Here is a 19,055-nt window from a genome sequence, read left to right on the forward strand (position 1 = left end):
TAGCACTGTATGTTCACTATACTGAAATTAAAATAAAACAAAATAATAAAAATAAATAAATAAATAATAAATAAACAGAATGATAAAAAATAATGAAAAAAAATTTTTTAAAGACTCTTCAGCTTTGTGAATGGAGGAAACACTTTGGCCACATAAAAGTTGGAGCTAAAGAGGCAATTTCAGGGACATTGAAATGAGAATAATGGGAAACTCTGAACTTAGGCTCAGAACTTTTGTTAATCACTTATTTAGCAAATATTTACTGAGGGTTTTTTTTTTTAATAATTTTTTTTTTCTTCTTGAAAAAGAGAGCACGACCAGGAATGGGCAGAGGCAGAGGGAGAGAATTTCAAGCAGACTCCATGCCCAGCATGGCGCCCAACGTGGGGCTTGATCTCAGAAACCCTGAGATCATGACCTGAATGGAAATCAAGAGTTGGGTGCTTAACTGACTGAGCAACCCAGGCACCCCCATTTACTGAATTTTTTGCTTAACAGCCGGCCATATGCAAAAAACTGGGGGTAAAGAAGTTAGAAAGCATATTTTTTACTTCAAGCTCAAAGTCAAGCAAATTTCCATGACTTAAGTAAAATTTCCAGTTGTATTGTTTTGTTCATGTCCAGTTGTATATATTGACACTCAATTCTTCCCATGAACTGCAGAAGGCAATGTTCTCCAAAAATTCTCTTCTGAAAAAGAAACTACGTTCTTATCTAGGAGTTATCACCAAAGAACTTTAATAATAATACAAAAATAACTTTAATATTACTTCTTGGGGAAAAATATGCTCAAGAAAAATGAGAATGTATTCTTTTAGTCTAAATCCGTAAGAGACTGCCTTGGGTCTATTTGACATTCCTGGTCTGGATATCAGGGTCAATTACTCCAGCCAAGATGGCCTCCTTGCCAGCCTGTTCCTGAATACAAAGAATCCAAAGTGTTAAGACAGTAGCTATAACTTGGGGTATAATGGGACTTGTGCTATGTCCCCCGGCAAAAACGGATTCCAGGACCTATGTATTCTTCCTATCAGAGACAGAGCCCCATATAGAAGTTACTGATTGAAGTGCATATACAAACATCCTGGAAGACAGCACCCATCTTTGCAGACAGACCATTGCCTCCAAATTGATACATCAGCTGTCCCTCCAGTATGCTGCTGTGATGCACTCTCGGGCCAGTTACCTCTGGATGGTGCATCTGGGATATGGCCGGTTGATTCCATGGTCGTGGGCCCATTCCCATACCTCCTTTGCTGTGAAGTGGGTCTCCTGATCAGATACCACATTATTTGGAATCCATGCCTGTGGATCAGGGACTCTATAAGACACCATGTAGTGCTGCTGGCTGCTTGACTCTGCTGGCAGAAAAGGTAAACCAATACCCAGAATAAGTGTTACTCTGGTGAAAACAAAGTCTTGTCCTTTGTAGCAGTTTCCTAGGGCTGCCATAAAAAAGTGTCACAAATTGGGTAAACAAGAGAAATTGTCTCCCAGTTCTGGAGACTACAAGTCTGCAATCAAAGTGTCTGCAGAGGTGGTTCCTTCGAGGTCAGTGAGGAAAGGGCCCCTTCCAGGCCTTTCTCCCTGGCTCACAGATGACCATCCTTATGTTCGCGTTTCTTCCCTATGTCTTCACATTGTCTTCCCCCTTTGTGTGTCTCTCGGTCCAAATATCCCCTTTCTAAAGGACATCAATCATATTGAGGTGGACCCTACTGTACTGATCTTATTTTAACTTGATTACCTTTGTAAAGACTATCTGTAAATCAGGTCATGTTCTGAAGCACTGCTGGTCAGAACTTCAACATATGAATTTAGACGGGACACAATTTAACCCATAATGTTTTTCCAGGACAAAAGGGGCCCAACGTAGTGATTTTCCCACCATTGGATTGTTGGGTGCTGGAGACACACACACACACACACACACACACACACACAAATATAAACATGATATTTATTTCTATAAATATTCTAAAGCTTTGTTCTGCAATGCAGTTAAGTTACTTGGGAAGAGTTTGATCCTCTTGAAACGTACTCTTTATGCTTTTTGAGGTGGGCACTGCTTTTTGGAGCAGTGTTTAGTCTAGGATTAATCTTTCCTCACTACTTAGGCAATACTCTTCTGAATATTCCATCCTATGCCCCATGAATGACAAGGCTTTCCACTCTGGCTGGTGGGAACACAGGCTCTTCCCAGCTTTTTGTGATCTGTGCAAGTTGCTCCTTTTGGGTGGTTCTTTCCTCAGCCTGAGTGTTTCCTCACATGCTGAAGACTTGCCGGACACCACCTGGGGCTCCCTGGCATGCTGTCTCTGCAATGGTCTCTACTCACCAGTATTTGCACCTGAGAACTCCAGCCACCCTGGGCCTCCATTGATTTCCAGCTTTGTCTCCTCAACTCAGGAAGATGGTCGGGCTCCACTTGGCTCCCCCTCTGGGCACAGCAGACTGGAAACACCGCCCTGGCAGGAAGCTCCAGCAATTGTAGGGCTCACCACATGTGTTTCTCTTCTTCCAGGGACCACTGTCCTTCCTCTCCTGATAGCCAGTGTTTTTGAAACTGTTGTTTGGTATATTTCATGTAGCTTTTTAGTTACTTCAGTTCTTTTAGTTCCTTAAATGGGTCCTTGTTACTTCATCTTGGCTAGATATAAAAGATTGTAATTTAAAATATATATACTCAATTTTGGGAAAGTGGTGGGGGACAGTATCAGAGACTTCTACTTGGCTTTACCTAACATGATGGGTTTGGCCCCCGGTAGGCAGACTCGGTATAAGGTTTACTTCAACTGTCAAATATGACAATCCCAGCCAAATATCCAGGTATGGAAGACTAACCACAGAGTGCAGACCCAGTGGACCCACTATGAACCGGAAGTTGCCAAGGACCCTATTTATTGCCTGGCTCCTCATTTGTCCCCTCCCTGATAGGGGAACCAAGAAGACATTTTAGGCCCCTTGTGTTCAACAGCCCTAGAAATGTCTGAGTTTCCCCTTTCTTCACTGTATAATCATTGGAGTAAATAATATCATCTGAGTATGTACCTTTGGGGAAGAACCGCGGAAATCATTATAGTATATTCTAACCATGGTGCTGCAGTGTTCTTTCGCCTGCAGTCAATGAGTCCTTGATCTAAATACTGTTTCTTGCCTAGAAACATGGCAAGATCATTGTAATTTTGCTGAGCTGACTACACAGCCTCTTGTTCAACCATTCTTGCGTTTCTTCCTTTATTTATTTCAAATAAAAACTGTATATATTTAAAGTGCACAATGTGCTGTTTTGATATTTATATACATTATGAAATGATTAACATGACCAAACTGATGAACACATCCATCACCTTTTACCATTTGCGTGTGCATGTGCATGTGTATGTGTGTGTGTGGTAACAACACTTGAGATCTACTATTAGCAAATTTCAAGAATATGATACACTGTTATTAACTATAATCACCATGCTGTGCATTACATCTAATTTCACTTTCTTTTAATTATATGTACTGAGTAGTATCCTTGTTGGTTGCTTCTGTTTTGCCCCTTTGGGACTCTGCTCCAACCCTGTCCAGAACTCTGCAATGCAAGCCCCCTTGGCTGCAAATCTGATCCAGAGTTATTAAAATTCTGGCTTCTGGCAGTTATGTACCACCACCTGCTTTATGTTGCTTTGGGCCTCCCTCATCCCAGTTGCCAGCAACAATCCAAGTTTTGGCATAGTCTCTCCAAGGGCTTGCCCTGGCCTGCAGAGGAGACACCACTGAACTTCCTAATGATTCTACTGCCCCCTTCACCTGCACCTTAAGATGATGGCCTTGTGATCATTTGTCCTCCAGGACCTCTCATGGAATATAATGCTCTCGGGAGTCTTCTGATCTCACATAACATCCACTCCACTTCTTTTTTACTTTTATTTCTTTTATGCTCACTTCTTTTTTATTTTTATTTATTTTGAGAGAGAGAGAGAGAGAGTAAGCAGAGGAGGGGCAGAGAGAGAGGAAGACAGAATCCCAGCAGGCTCTAGGCTGCCAGCACAGAGCCCTACACAGGGCTCAAACTCACAAACCATGAGATCATAACCTAAGCTGAAATCAAGAGTCGATGCCTAACTGATTGAGCCACCCAGGCGCCCCAGCATGCTCACTTCCTTAAGTCTTTTATTCTCTTACTCTACCATATACTATAGTAATTCAAAGGAGGGCATTAAAGGCAAGTGGATCCTACTAATTGCAAACCAGACTCCATCAAGAAGCCTGCCCATAAACAGCTGGGAACACTTCACAAGTGGATTCCCCTCAACTGGACGATGGACGCCCCCCACACTCCACATACCTCACCCGTGATCTCCTCCGTGCTGTAGCTGGGTCTCCATGCACACTTCCAATGGTGGTAAGAGAAAACTTTGTAAGATGGCTAGTGAGCACACACAGAAAGCTGGCCTGAATCTGTTGGCCAGGGAGACACCACAAACTAGAGCTTGAGCTCCAACTTAGGGCAAACAAAAGAAATGCTGTCAGCACTGTCAGCATGGTGTGTTGCAGGATTGAGAGAGGGCATAGAAGCTTAAGAATTGAGAGAGGGCATAGAAGCTTAAGAATTGAGAGAGGGCATAGAAGCTTAAGAATTCTGCCACAAGTCAGAGCCAGAAGCACAGAGCAGATGTATCTATAAAAGATCTGACAAAGCCTTAGAATTCCTAGCAGGGCCGATGGAAGGTATTTCTCTCCCAAAGAAAGTAAAGACTACAGGAAATGACTGTCACTTCAAATGCAAAGATGACAATGCAAAACTTAAAGGAGAATGAAAAACCAAGGAAACAAGTCACCACCAAAGGATCACAATAATCTTCTAGTTACTGGTCCCCAAGAATTGGAGATCTGCAACTTACCTGACTTAAGGACTTAAAATAGTTATTTTAGGGGCACCTGAGTGGCTCATTTGGTTGAGTGTCCAACTCTTGATTTTGGCTCAGGTCATGATCTTGCAGTTCATGAGATCCAGCCCCATGTCAGGCTCTGTGCTGACAGTGAAGGGCCTGGTTGGGATTCTCTCTCTCAAAATAAATAAATATTTAAAAGAAAATAAGATAGTTGTTTTATTTATTTATTTATTTATTTATTTATTTATTTATTTATATGTTTATTTTGAGAGAGAGAGGGAGAGAGAGAATCCCAAGCAGGCTCTGCACTGTCAGCGCAGAGGAGTTCTCGAACCCTGAGACCATGACCTGAGCCAATATCAAGAGTTGGATGCTTAACCCACTGAGCCACCCAGGCACCCCTACAACAGTTGTTTTAAAGAAGCTCAGGGGCACTTGTGTCTTCTTTATGCATCCGATTTCAGCTCAGGTCTGACTTCAGCGCAGGTCCGATTTGGCTCAGGTCATGATCTCACTGTTCCTGGGTTCAAGTCCCACATCAGGCTCTGTGCTGTCAATGCAGAGCCCACTTTGGTTCCTCTGTCCTCCTTTCTCTCTACCCCTTCTCCATTTGTGCTCTCTGGCTCTCTCAAAAATAAATAAACATTTAAGAAAATAAATAAAGAAGCTCAATGAGCTACAAGAAAATATAGAAAGACAATTGCACAAAATCAGGAAAACTATACATGAACAAAATGAGAACTTTTACAAAAACAGAAATCATTAAAAAGACCCAAATAGAAACTCTGGAGCTGAAAAATACAACAAATGAAATGAAAAAAAAATGCAGTGGATCAAGTAGAAAAAATAATCTGTGAGTTAGAAGATAGGAACGTTGAAATTACATAGTCTTGAGAAAAAAGGAAAGAATGAAAAAAAGTGAAGAAATCCCACGTGATCTATTGGATACAATAGAAAGAAATGATTTGTGAATTATTGGAATCCCAGAAGGAGAAGAGAGGGAAAAGGGCTGTAAGTGAATCTAAAGAAACAATGACTGAGAACTTCCTAAATCTAAGAAGAGATTTGTATATCCAAGTTCATGAAACTCATAGGTCAGCAAAAAACTCAACTTAAAGAGATCTTCTTCAAGACACATTATAATAAAACTGTTAAAAATAAAAGACGGAAGAAAGAATCTTAAAAAGCAGTGAGAGGAAAGAAGCTTCTAATTTACAAGAGAACCACCATAAGGCTATAATCAGATTTCTCAGCAGGAAACTTAACAGGCAGGAGAGAGTGGGATAATATATTCAAAGTGCTGAAAGAAAGAAAAAAAAAACTATCAACAGGGAATAGTTTAGCTGGCAAAGTGGTCTTTCAGAAATGAAGGAGAGATAAAGGACCTTCCCAGACAAAGAAAAGCTGAGAGTTCACCACCACGAGACCTGCTTTACAAAAACTGCTGAAAGGAGTTCTTGAAGCTGAAATAAAAAGATACTAATTAGTAATATGAAGACATATGAAAATATACAACATACTGGTAAAGGTAAGTATATAGTCAAATGCAGAATACCTAATACTGTAATATGATGGTGTGTTAACCACTTATCTCTAGGATAGAGGTTAAAGGACAAGAGTATTAAAAATACCTATAGGTACAATAATTTGTTAATAAATACACAATACAAGAAGATAAATTCTGACACCAAAAACAAAAGGGGGAAAGTAAAAGCGTGGAGTACTTTTACATGATTGAAGTTAAATTGTCACCAGCCTAAAACAGACTATAGTATCTATAAGGTATTTTACATAAGTGTCATGGTAACCACAAAGCAAAAACCTACGGTAGATTCACAAAAGATAAAGAGAATGGAATCAAAGCATACCACTGTGGAAAATCATCAATTCACAAAGGCATCAAGAGAGGGAGAAAGAAATAAGGAAACTACAAAACAGCTAGAAAACAATAAGATTGCATTAGTAAGTCTTTACATATCAATAATTACTATGAATGTAAATGGATTAAATTTTCCAATCAAAAGATAGAGTGTATTTAAATACATTAAAAAAAAAAGACTCAACTACAAAAGGTCAAGTACAAAAAAGGGGTGCTTGGGTGGGTAGCTCAGTCGGTTAAGCATCTGACTTTTGGTTTTGGCTCAGGTTATGATCTCACGGTTTTTGGTTCAAACCCCACCTCGGGCTCTGCACTGACAGTGCTGAGCTTGCTTGGGATTCTCTCTCTCCCTCTCTCTGCACCTCCCCTGCTCACTCACTCTCTCTCTCAAAATAAATCAATAAATATTTTAAAAAAAAGGTTCACTTCAGCTTTACAGACACACAGAGGCTCAAAGAGAGAGAAAAAGATATTCCATGCCAATGGAAACCAGAAGTGATCAGAGTAGCTGCTACACTTTTATCAGACAAAATAGACTTTACATCAAAAACTGTAACAAGAGACAAAGAGGGCCATTACATAATGATAAAGAGGTGAATTTATCAAAAGGATATAATTGTAAATACATATGCACCCAACATCATAGCACCTAAATTTACGAAGCAAATAATAACAGATCTGAAGGGAGAAATACATGGCAATATGATAATGGTATGGGACCTCAATATCCCACACTTCCAACAATGGGATCATCCAGACAGAAAATCAGTACAGAAACAGATTTGAATCATACTTTAAATCAAATGGAGGGTGAGCCTGACTGGCTCAGTCGGTAAAGCAATTCTTGATCTTGGGGTCATGAGTTCAAGCCTCAAATTGGGTAAAGAGTTAACTTAAAGAGAAAAAAAAGCATTAAACCAAATTAAACTTTAGACCTAAAAGTCTATTTTTTTTAAGTTTATTTATTTTGAGAGTGAGAGAGAGTGGGGTAGGGGCAGAGAGAGAGGGAGAGAGAATTCCAAGTAGGTTCCAAACTCTCAGTGCAGAGCTGGATGTGGGGCTCGAACTCATGAACTGTGAGATCATGACTTGAGCCAAAATTAAGAGTTGAATGCTCAACCAACTGTGCCACCCCAATGCCCCCTAACAGTCTATTGTACAGAACATTCCACCCAATAGCAGAATATATATTCTTGCCAAGCACATAAGGAACATTCTCCAGAATAGATCCTATGACAGATCATAAAATAAGTCTTAACAAATTTGAGAATGAAATAATGCAAAGTATATTTTCTGATCATAATAGTATAAGACTAGAAATCAATAACAGGAGGAAAACTGGAAAATTCACAAAAATGTGGAAATTATGCAACATACTCCTGAATAATCTGATGGATCAAAAAAGAAGTCAAAAAGAAATAAATATTTTGAAACAAATGAAAATGGAAAGAAACATAATGTACCAAACCTTATATAATACAGCAAAAGTAGTTTTAAAAGGGAACTTTATAGTGATAAACATGTATGTTCAGAAAAAAGATCTCAAATAAAACATCCAAGTTACACCTCAAAGAACTAGAAAAAGAGGTACAAACTAACCACAAAGTTAGCAAAAGGGAGGAAATCACGAAGACTTGAGCAGAAATTAACAAGACAGAGACCAGAAAAATAATAGGAAAAAAATCAGTGAAAGTAAGAGCTGATGTTTTGAAAAGAAAAGAAAAGGAAAGGAAAGGAAAGAAAAAAGAAAAGAAAAACCTTTAAGCTAGACTAAGAAAAAAGAGAGAAGACTTAAAATAAAACCAGACATGGAAGAAGAGACATTATAACTGATGAAACAGAAATATAAAGGACCATAAGAGACTGCTATTAACAACTGTAGGCCGACAAATAGGATAAATTAAAGAAATGGATACATTCCTAGAAACATACAACCTATCAAGACTAACCCATGAAGAAATAGAAAATCCAAACATACTAATAATGAGTAAGGACACTGAATCAGTAACCAAAAATTTCCCAATAATGAAAAGCCCAGGACCAGATAGTTTCTCTGGTGAAGCCTATTGAACATTTAAAGAATTAATGCCAATGCTTCTTAAACTCTTCCCAAAAAATCTATGGGCAAGCATTATCTAGATACCAAAACCAGGTAAGGACACTACAAGAAATAAAACTTCAGGCCAATATCACTGATGAACATAGATGTAAAAATTCTCAACAACATATTAACAAACCGGATTCAACAGCACATGAAAAGGATCACACACCATGATCAAATAGGATTCACCCTTTGGATGCAAAGACAGTTCAACATATGCAAATTGATAAATGTAGTACACCACATTAATAGAATGAAAGATCAAAATAGAAAGCATTTGATAAAATATATCTTTTCATTACAAAAACTATCATAAATTGGAGTAGAAGGAATGTACATCAACATAGTAAGAACCACATATTATGTCAATATGTCACAATTAATGTCATATTCAGTGGTGAAAGGTGGAAAACTTTTCCTCTAAGACCAGGAACAAGACAAGTATGCCTACTCACCACTCCTATTCAACACAGCACAGGAAGTCCTAGCCAGAGCAATCAGGTAAGAAAAAGAAATAAAGGGCATTCAAATTGAAAAGGAAATGGTAAAATTATCTTTGCAGGTAATACGATCTTATACATAGAAAATCCTAAAGACTCCACCAAAAAACTTAACTAATCAACAAATTTAGTAAAGGTACAGGATCCAAAATCAAGAAATCAGCTGCATTTCCATATACTAATAACAAATATCTGAAAAAGAAATAAAGCAACTCTATTCATAATATAAAAAGCAATAAAATACTTAAGAATGAGGAACTAGATACAGATTTTTCTAAAGAAGACATACAAATGGACAACAGGTACATGAAAAGATGCTTAACATCACTAACCTTCAGGGAAACACAAAACAAAAACATGAGAAATCATCTTGCACTGTTAGAATGGCTATTATTGAAAAGACAAGAGATAACAAGTGTTGGCGAGGATGTGGAGAAAAGGGAACTCTTGTACACTGTTAGTGGGAATGTAAATTGGTACAGCCATCATGGAAAACAGAACAGTGGTTCCTTAAAGAATTAAAAAATAGAATTACCATATGATCCAGCAATCCCACTTCTGGGTATGTATCCAAAGGAAATGAAATCAGGATCTCAAGGAGTATCTGCATTCCCGTGTTCCACGCAGCATTATTCACAATCATGAGATATGGAAAAAACCTAAGCGTCCATTATCTATAGACAAACGGATAAAGAAGTTGTGATGTATGTAAAATGGAATCTTTTTCAGCCACAGCAAAGAAGGAGATCTTGCCACTTGTGTCAACTGGCATGGCCCTTGAGGACATGATGCTAAGTGAAGTAAGTCAGAGAGAAAGAGAGAAATACTCCATGGTATCACTAATATGTGGAATCTAAAAAGGCCAAACTCATAGAAACAGAAAGTTACCAGCGGCTGGAGGTGGGAGAAATGGGGAGATGTTAGTCAAAGGGTATGAACTTCCAGTTATAAGATGAATATGTTCTGGGATTTGATGTACATTGGGATCTAATGATTACAGTTAATAATATTGTGTTATATACTTGAAAGTTGCTAAGAGTTAGATCTTAAATATTCTCACCACAAAAAAGAAATGGTCGTTATATGAGGTGATGGAAATGTTAACTAACCCTATTGAGCTAATCATTTCACAATATGTAAGTGTATCAAATCATTATACACTGGGTACCTGGGTGCCTGAGTGCTTCAGTCAGTTGAACGTCCAACTTCAGCTCAGGTCATGATCTCACGGTTCGGGAGTTTGAGCCCTGCGTCAGGCTCTGTGCTGATAGCTGAGAGCCTGCTTCGGATTCTGTGTGTGTGTGTCTTTCTCTCTGCCCCTCCCCCACGCACAGTCTGTCTCTCTCTCAAAAATAAACATTAAAAAGAATTTCTAAATAAAAAGTCATTACATTGTAATGATTTGTGTTTTAAAATTTTAAAGTTTTTGTGGGTTTTTTTGTGTCTATATTTCATGTTTAAATTAAAAAAAATTTTTTTTAAGTAGGCTTCATGCCCAGTGTGGAGCCCAATGCAGGGCTTGAACTCATGACACTGAGATCAAGACCTGAGCTGACATCAAGAGTCGGACACTTAATTGACTGAGCCACCCAGGTGCCCCTACATTGTACACCTTAAATTTATGTTATATGCCAATTGTATCTCAATAATACTGGGGGGAAATTTTTTTTTTTTTTAAAGGGATAGTTCTTTTCCTCCATTATGAGACTCCACATGTTCCAGGTAGATTTTATTATTTCTTTTTTTTCTTTTTAAGTTTATGTATTTATTTTAAGAGACATAGAGAACAAGCTGGGCAGGGGCAGGCGGAGAGGGGGACAAAGAATCCAAAGCAGGCTCTGTGCTGACAGCAGAGAGTCTAATGCGGGCTTGAACCATGAACTATGAGCCAAAGTCGGATGCTTAACTGACTGAGCCACCCATTCATCCCGACTTTATTGTTTCTTAAACCTGCTTATGCATGGGGCAGCTAGAAGAGGTGGGGGCAGAGTCTAAGAAGGATCCCTGATGGGTCCTCTCACTGGAGGGTATTCTAGCTCTTAATATGGAGGGTGGGTCTCTCTATGGGCTCTAAAATTACAGAGGAGTCAGGGACCCACAGTCTCTGGAGTCCCACACCCAGATGTCTCTATCTCATGTGTCAGGGTCTCTGGTTGCCCAATTGGGACCCTGACCTTCCCATAACAGACCGGCCCAGCTGAGCATCCAAATATTTTCGAAGCTCAAAGCTCTTTCATTTTTATTTTTTTTCAAAGATTTTATTTTAAGCAATCGCTACACCCAACATGGGGCTTGAACTCACAACCCCGAGATCAAGAGTCACATGTTCCACTTACTGAGCTGGCCACGCACCCCTCAAGCCTCTTTTAAGTTTTATTTTTATTTTTTAAAAAATGTTTTTATGTTTATTTTTGAGGGGAGGAGGGGCAGAGGGAGAAGGAAACATAGAATCTGAAGCAGGCTCCAGGCTTGCCTGACATGGGGCTCAAACCCACAAACCGTGAGATCATGACCTGAGCCGAAGTCAGAGGCTTAACTGACCGAGGCACCCAGGCGCCCTCCTCAAGGATCTTTTAAATGCTGACTCTGGTCTTGAGCTTTTCCTGCTCTCCCACTGCAGGAGGTAAGACCTTCTTTGGCAGTTACCAAAGAGGCCCTCTGGTGTTCAGAAGTAGTTTTCAATTGTCATCTGCCCTCAACTTTGCATCATCCCTCTCTAGGTGATGCTATGGATTCAATTGTTCATCTTGTCCCCTCCCAATTCATATGTGGAAGTCCTAACCCCCAATGTGATGGTATTTGGAGACGGAGCCTTTGAGAGATTAGGTTTAGATGAGATTATGACAGTGGGGCCCGCATGAAAGGATTAGTGCCCTTGTAAGAGCCAGTTCCTGCTTGCATTCTCTGAGTGCTGTGAGAATACCTTTCCGTTGTTTTAGCCACTCACGTATGAGATTTTGTTACTGTGGCCCAAGCAGACTAAGACAGAGGATAATACAATTTATTAACAATCACCCAATTTCATTGTCCTTGTATTCATTGTTCCCCCATATTTTCCAAATGCTTGAACCATTGTACTTACTGTCCAAGGTGGTCCCCCCCAATGGAGCATTCTTCCAAATCATCACTTGTGTAAATTTTAGCAACTGGGCCACATAATACCTGTGGCAGGGCCTATCTATGTCCCAAATGCCACCTGAGATGGGGTCCTCATTGTCAGGGAGACAATGAGTGTGACTAGGCCTCAAAACTCCATCTCATTAACCTTCTTCTTGACCACACTCAGTGCCAACTCTGTTGATTCTGGTGGCCCAGAATCAGCACTAGAGTTTGGAGGGCATTGGGGTTTCTTGTGGTAAAGAGTATGTGTAATGTTTGTGAAAGATAAAAAAGGATCAGGGGCATCTGGCTGGCTCAGTTAGTAGAGCATGCAACTTGATCTTGGGGTCATGATTTCGAGCCCCATGTTGGGGGGGTAGTTTACTTAAAAAAAAAAAAAAAAAAAAGATCAGGCTATGAAAACCAAACCATGCTGTAGATCTGAAACCTGTGAAGGGAAAGGGGGGAGGAAGCAGATGTGGGTAGGTGGAGCGTCAGACTGAGACACAGATCTGCCAAGATCTCGCTGATCTAATGGGAAGCTCTAGACCAAGGATTATCTATTGGAGAAGTCCCACACTGGGCAGCAATGGCCAGGCCATGTTATTGGCTGGGGGCTGCTCGGGAAAAGTGTGATTTGGGCTCTATCTGAGGCAGACGCTGAAGGGCTACCCTTGGAGAAACGAACCAGCTAACTGCACTGCCTACAGCTGACCAGCAAGTAGTTTCATGAAGGGAGATCCTACACTCCCACAGCAGCCACGCTCACCTTGTGGTCACTGGAGACAGAAAGAGGCAGACGGACAGACAGACAGACAGACTGGAATGTGTTCATTTCAACAGATCAGAAATCACAAAACAGTATGCAGAATTCAGTTATTCAAAATAGAAACCAAACGAACGACCATTTGGAATCAGCATAAATTCACCAAGAATGAGTTTCACCAGAATAACCAGCATCTTTCTTTGCTAAACTATATAGAAATATGGCCTGAGAGATAATAGCTTGACACTTGGTAGAAAAAATAGCAGATTGTAGTTAAATTGGTTTAAATAACACACTGAGCTGCAGATAACATGCTGTAGGCTCATGTCCTTATTGGCTTTGTTAAATTCTGAAAAGGTGTAGAAATGCTTTGAGGTGGTACTGAAAAAGAGGGAGAGAGAATAGGGTACACGATGGAATAAAAAACCAAAAAAGCACAAGGCTAAATAGCATGGCAGAACTAGACAAAGTAAAATCTCATGGGAATAAGTAATACTTTTACTCATGGGAAAAGTAATACTTTACATGGGACCCCCTCTCCCCACAAACAAACAAACAAACAAACAAGCAAAAACAACCCGGTCATAAAAGTGTATTTCATTTACATGAAATACAGTCAAGTGTGCCTCTGGCGTACCTCCAAGGAACTCCTAAAGCTCTGAGAAACAGCTTGAAGATCCCTGACCTGAACCAGAGAGCAAATTCCATTCTTTTTTGTAGGTCAAACTGTTTGAAGTAGTAAGATCAGTTCTGGCTATCACACTCTAAAGCATCTGTGAAAATCTTGGTGCTACAAAAGAATAATGAAAGGATTTAAAAATGTATCGGGTAAAAAACCAGTGAGGGAGATATTCTCCTGGAAAAAAAAAAGATGTGTTCTAAACATCTGGAAATATCTGGAGAAGGGACAAGGACTTATTCCATGTGTCTCCACAAGGCAGAACTAGGGGAAAAAAAGATGGGAGAGTGTGTGATTAGTTTCCTAGAGCCGTCGTAGCAAACGACCATAAACTGGATGGTTTAAAACAACAGACATTTATTCTCTCACAGTTCTGGAGTAAGAAGTCCAACATCAGGTATCAGCAGGATCATACTCTCCAAAGGCTCTGGGGAAGAATCCGTCCTTGCCTCCTCCAGTTCCTGGTGGTTCCCGGCAATCCTTGGTGTTCCTTGGCTTGTAGACGTATCACAGCATGGATACGTGGTGTTCTCCCAAGTGCCTGTGTCTCAGTGTCTTCTCCAATTTGTAGGACACCACTCATATTGAATTAAGGTCCACCCTACTCCATCCAGTATGACTTCACTTTAACTAATTACGGCTTTGACAACTCCATTTCCAAATACCGTCACATTCTGAGCTACTGGGAGTTAGGACTTCAACATACATTTTTTAGGGAGACACACTTCAATCTAGAATAAATCGTATAAGCAGACTTCAGTTTGAAAGAAATAACTTTCTAATGATAAGATTTGCTGAAACGTGCAGTAATTTTCTGAGTTAATTCCTGTCAGTGAAGGTGTCAGGGGTGATTCACTTCAAAGATGCTGAGAAGTAACTAATTCATTGGGTAGGTTATTAGACTAGAAAATATTAAATTTTTCAGCTGTTGGTCAATAGGCAAATAAGCTCATGAACTAAGTGAGATTACATCACTCTTTCATTAACGTTGCCACCTAAAAACTTCAACTCACATCTCCACTCACTAATTCACTAGGCAAGTTACTGTATTTGCTGCTACAAGGAAGTACAAACATATCCTCTCCCCCAAACCTGCTCCCCTCCTTGTGTATTGGTGAAAGTCATCAGCCTCTCTGTTCAATTGTCTAAGCCAAAAGTATGGGGGTTCATGTTAAGTATAGGCATACTGACTTAGAGCATGGATTTTGAAGTCAGTCAGACTCAGGATTAAATTCCAGCTCCATCACTTTTGACCTATAATTTTGGGCAAGTTGATTATGGTTGAATTGCCCACTTTCTTATACTCCACGTCAGGCCTTTATCATCCTTTGCCTTTATTGCTTAAAACCTCCTAATTCTGTCTGAGGTAGAACATTCAGTAAAGTATTAATATATAAAGTGTGGAAATAAATTTTTTTAAATTTTATTTTAGGGAGAGCGTGGATGAGCAGGGGAGAGGGGCAAAAGGGAGAAAGAGAGAATCTTAAGCAAGCTTCAAGCTCAGTGCAGAGCCTGACACGGGGCTCAATCCTACAACCCTGGGATCATGACCTGAACCAAAATCAAGAGTTGGAGGCTCAACCAACTGAGCCACCAAGGTGCCCCTAAATTGTGGAATTTAATGAGTTTTCATATACATATAAATCTGGGAAAACAAGAAAATCAAGTATCCATCACCTCCAAAAGTTTGTTCCCACCACCCCATATCTTCAGGCAAATACTTCTGACTTTTGTCACTATGAATTTGGATTTTATATAGATAAAACCATACAGGGTACTTTTTGCATGGGTACTTTCACTCAGCATAATAGACATTTATCAATGTTGTTGCATATATTAATAGTTCATTCCTGTTTCACACTGACCATCCAATCACCTACTAATGGACATTTAGGATGTTTCCAGTTTGGGTATTTTACAAACTTGATACAAACCTTTATACGCAGTTTTTGTGTAGACATAGTCTTTTTCTCTTGGGTAAATACCTACGAGCGAAATGGCTGACTTGTATAGTATAGGTACGTGTTTAACTTTTTAAAGAAGCTCTCAAACAGTTTTCCAAAGTACTTACACATTCTACATCGCCATCAGTAGTGTCGGAAAGTTCCCATTACTCCATGTCCTTGCCAAAACTTGGTACGGACAGTGCAGTGATGGTGCGGTGGTATCTTGTGGTTTTCACCTGTTATTCCCCCTAATGATTGATACTCAGCAGTTTTTCAGTTACTTATTTGCCGTCTCTGTATTTTCTTCAGTCAAGAATAGTTCAGGTAAAAAAAAAAAAAATCATAAAACTTGCCCATTTTTAAATTGGGTTATTTTGCTTCTGGTTATTAAACCCTAAGATTTAAAAAAAAAAAAATCTAACTTCAAGTGCTTTATTGGGTTATATACTTTGCACATATATTGTGCAGTCTTTACAATGTCTTTTTAAAAGCCTAAATCCTAAATTTTGTTGAGCCCGATTTATCAATTGTTTTTAGTAATTTGTTTCATAGCTAAGAAATCTTTGCCACATCCAAGATCTTAGAGCTTCTGTTTTCTTGAAATTTTATAGTTTTACTCGTTAAGTGTATGATTCATTTTGGGCTAATTTTTGTATAGAAGATTTTTATTTTTGTTTTTTTACAAATAGCTTTCCAAATGTTCTAGTACCATTTGTTGGATACATTATTCTTTTCCCCTACAAGTACCTTGGCATCTTTAAACAAAACTAATCTCTGTACTTTCCCTGCCGTTCCATTGGTATGTCTGTCTTTATGCCAATACTTTATAATAAGTCCAAGTTGTCATCATCATTTGGTACTGATAAGGTCTCTTGTTTTTCCCCTCTCGTGACCCTTCCAGATCACTCTCCAGACTATAAGCCAAGGTATTTTTCTTAAGTGCAAATCTGAATCCATCAGTCCCTGTCACCCAGGAGATAAAACCAAAACTCTATTAATTTGGTCTTTTGCATGCTAGCTCTAATTTTATCTCAATTTATTTTTACCACTTCCTCATCCACATTCAATGCTCTCAACACTGTTCTCTCATCCTGGGCTTTTGCACTTGCTCTGTGCTTTATCTCAGATGCCCTCATCTTCACTTTCCCACCTTTGCCTGGCCAATACTCACCACTTCCCCTGGAATTCTTTCCTTAGACTCCCTTAGACAGCTTTGTTCTCACCTTGATGCTCACTCAGCACTGTGATTAGCCTATCACAACTGTCACACTATTTTAATTACCCATTTGTCTTCTCTGCCAGATCATAAGCTCCTTGGGATACAGAAAGCACTTGATATCTGAATGAGTGTAAAGATGAACAAGACAGTTCTTGTTCTTCAGAAGCTCCCAACAAAATGTGGGATGCAGAGCAGTAAACTGTACCAGATCCTGTCGCTCCCCACCCCACACCTCCAGTGCTTTCTAGGTCTGTCATTTCACAGTGCCTTGCTTCGTAGAAGGGATAACCTTTGTGTACTGGTCACTGTATTGAAATAAATCACTTGTATGGATCATCTGAGACCTGGGAAGAGAATAGCTTCTTCCACAGAACTTTCATTTCCTCCTGGCCACCTCCTGAGGACACTGCTAGAGACCACAGCTCAATCCAAGTTCAAAGCTTGACATTCCCTGAACCAATCCAAGATGCAAGTCTGAATCAGGGTTGTTTCCTCAGGTGACCTTCACTCTGGGGATGGAGCTCTGCTAGTCGCTGGCTTTAGTTTTGGTGGGTGGGATGTAGGTATAGTAGCTCAGACCCCTCACTGTGTTTTCTGAGCAACAATTTCCTGTGATATTGCCCACACAATGACTCAGCTTTATAATCTCTTCTCAATAAGCGCCCTAGGACAAAAGGAACTGAGTGCTAGGCTCAGCTCTTTGATTAGTGGAAACCGAAAGACCAATTTCAACCTTACCCTCACCCACAAGGCTCTACCATCCTTTGGCCCTTGGCTGCTGCCCCTCCCCAACAACGTACTCTGAAGCAGGCACATGCTCCTCCAGGCTGGCCCTCATACAAACCCTGTCCTAGGGCTTTTGTACTTCCCTAGAACCCATCTACGTTTTTAACTTTCAAACAATTATGCTTCTTTTTGCAGTCAATTCACTTCCATGATTATCAGAAATAGCTATTTATCTGCACCTTTTAGGGCTCATTACTTTTGATGTTACTATTTTTCTTTCTTATCCCGCTCAGAATATAGACCCTTTGAAGATATATGCTTTGTCTTATCTGCCATCCTCAGCATTCGAGGTTCTAAGTACTTGCTTAATGTCTGTTTTTAACCTTAATGAGTATTAGGTTTACCTTTATGAGCTCAGGTCTCTTCAGATATATTTAGCTTAAAACAATTATATATTCTTTTTAAATAAAATTTCTTAACTGTCTTATTTTTGAGACAGCGCACGAGCATTTGTGCATGTGGGGGAGGGGCTGGGGGGGGGGGACAGAGGATCAGAAGCAGGCTCTGCACCGACAGTAGAGAGCCCGATGTGAGGCTCAAACTCATGAACTGTGAGATCATGACCTAAGACAAAAGTTGGACACTTAACTGACTGAGCCACCTAGGTGCCCTAAAACAATTACATTCTTAATCTGTAAATATATATTCAAGGTAAGCAATTTACCTCAGATACAGGGCAAAGATACGAGAAAAATATTTTTTTTAAATAAATGAAAGTAAAACCAATGAAGAATCGTTAATGGTTTACTTCAAAGCAATTTTTTTCAAACTTTCTGGGATAGGAAGGGTAAGTTGTTCTGCTGTGACACTTCACACAGATGGTGGTTTAGAGGTAGGTTTCAAAACTGCTAGCACTTGCATAAGTTTCTTTAGAAAAGTTAGTATAAAAATACAAGTACAATCAAGTTAATTTAACAAACATTTATTAAAAGCTTGTATGTTGTGTACTGTGTGCTACATGCTGGGGGCATTTGAGACATTGCCCCTACTATTAAAGAATCCAGGACAGAAGACTGGTAGGGGGTGGGAAGGGAAGGACAAATATAACCTTAGAACTACATTTGAACTGGACTTTTTAGGTAGAAAAGCAGATGAAAAACACTCTAGGAACATGGAAGAACATTAGCAAAGTATAGGTAGTCTTCTTTTGCTACTATTTAAGGAACAAAGTGTGTGGATGGCTGAAGAGCAGCCTGG

General features: G+C 39.6%; 1 long non-coding RNA gene across 2 annotated transcripts; it reads right to left on the bottom strand.

Moving 5' to 3' along the window:
* Window positions 1–806: 806 nt before the first annotated feature.
* On the bottom strand, window positions 807–15,377 carry LOC122234996. 2 transcript variants are annotated; one of them, XR_006213033.1, is made up of 4 exons: window positions 14,277–15,377; window positions 9,899–10,037; window positions 2,339–2,650; window positions 807–1,358 (listed from the first exon to the last, which is right to left on the bottom strand). It is a non-coding gene; the product is annotated as an uncharacterized LOC122234996 (long non-coding RNA). The 2 variants fall into 2 exon arrangements; XR_006213032.1 differs by lacking the exon at window positions 807–1,358 and having other exon boundaries at window positions 1,983–2,650.
* Between the last annotated feature and the right edge of the window lie 3,678 nt (window positions 15,378–19,055).

The sequence above is a fragment of the Panthera tigris genome, chromosome F2 (genome assembly GCF_018350195.1).
Source record: "Panthera tigris isolate Pti1 chromosome F2, P.tigris_Pti1_mat1.1, whole genome shotgun sequence".
In the NCBI taxonomy this organism is placed as follows: domain Eukaryota; kingdom Metazoa; phylum Chordata; class Mammalia; order Carnivora; family Felidae; genus Panthera; species Panthera tigris.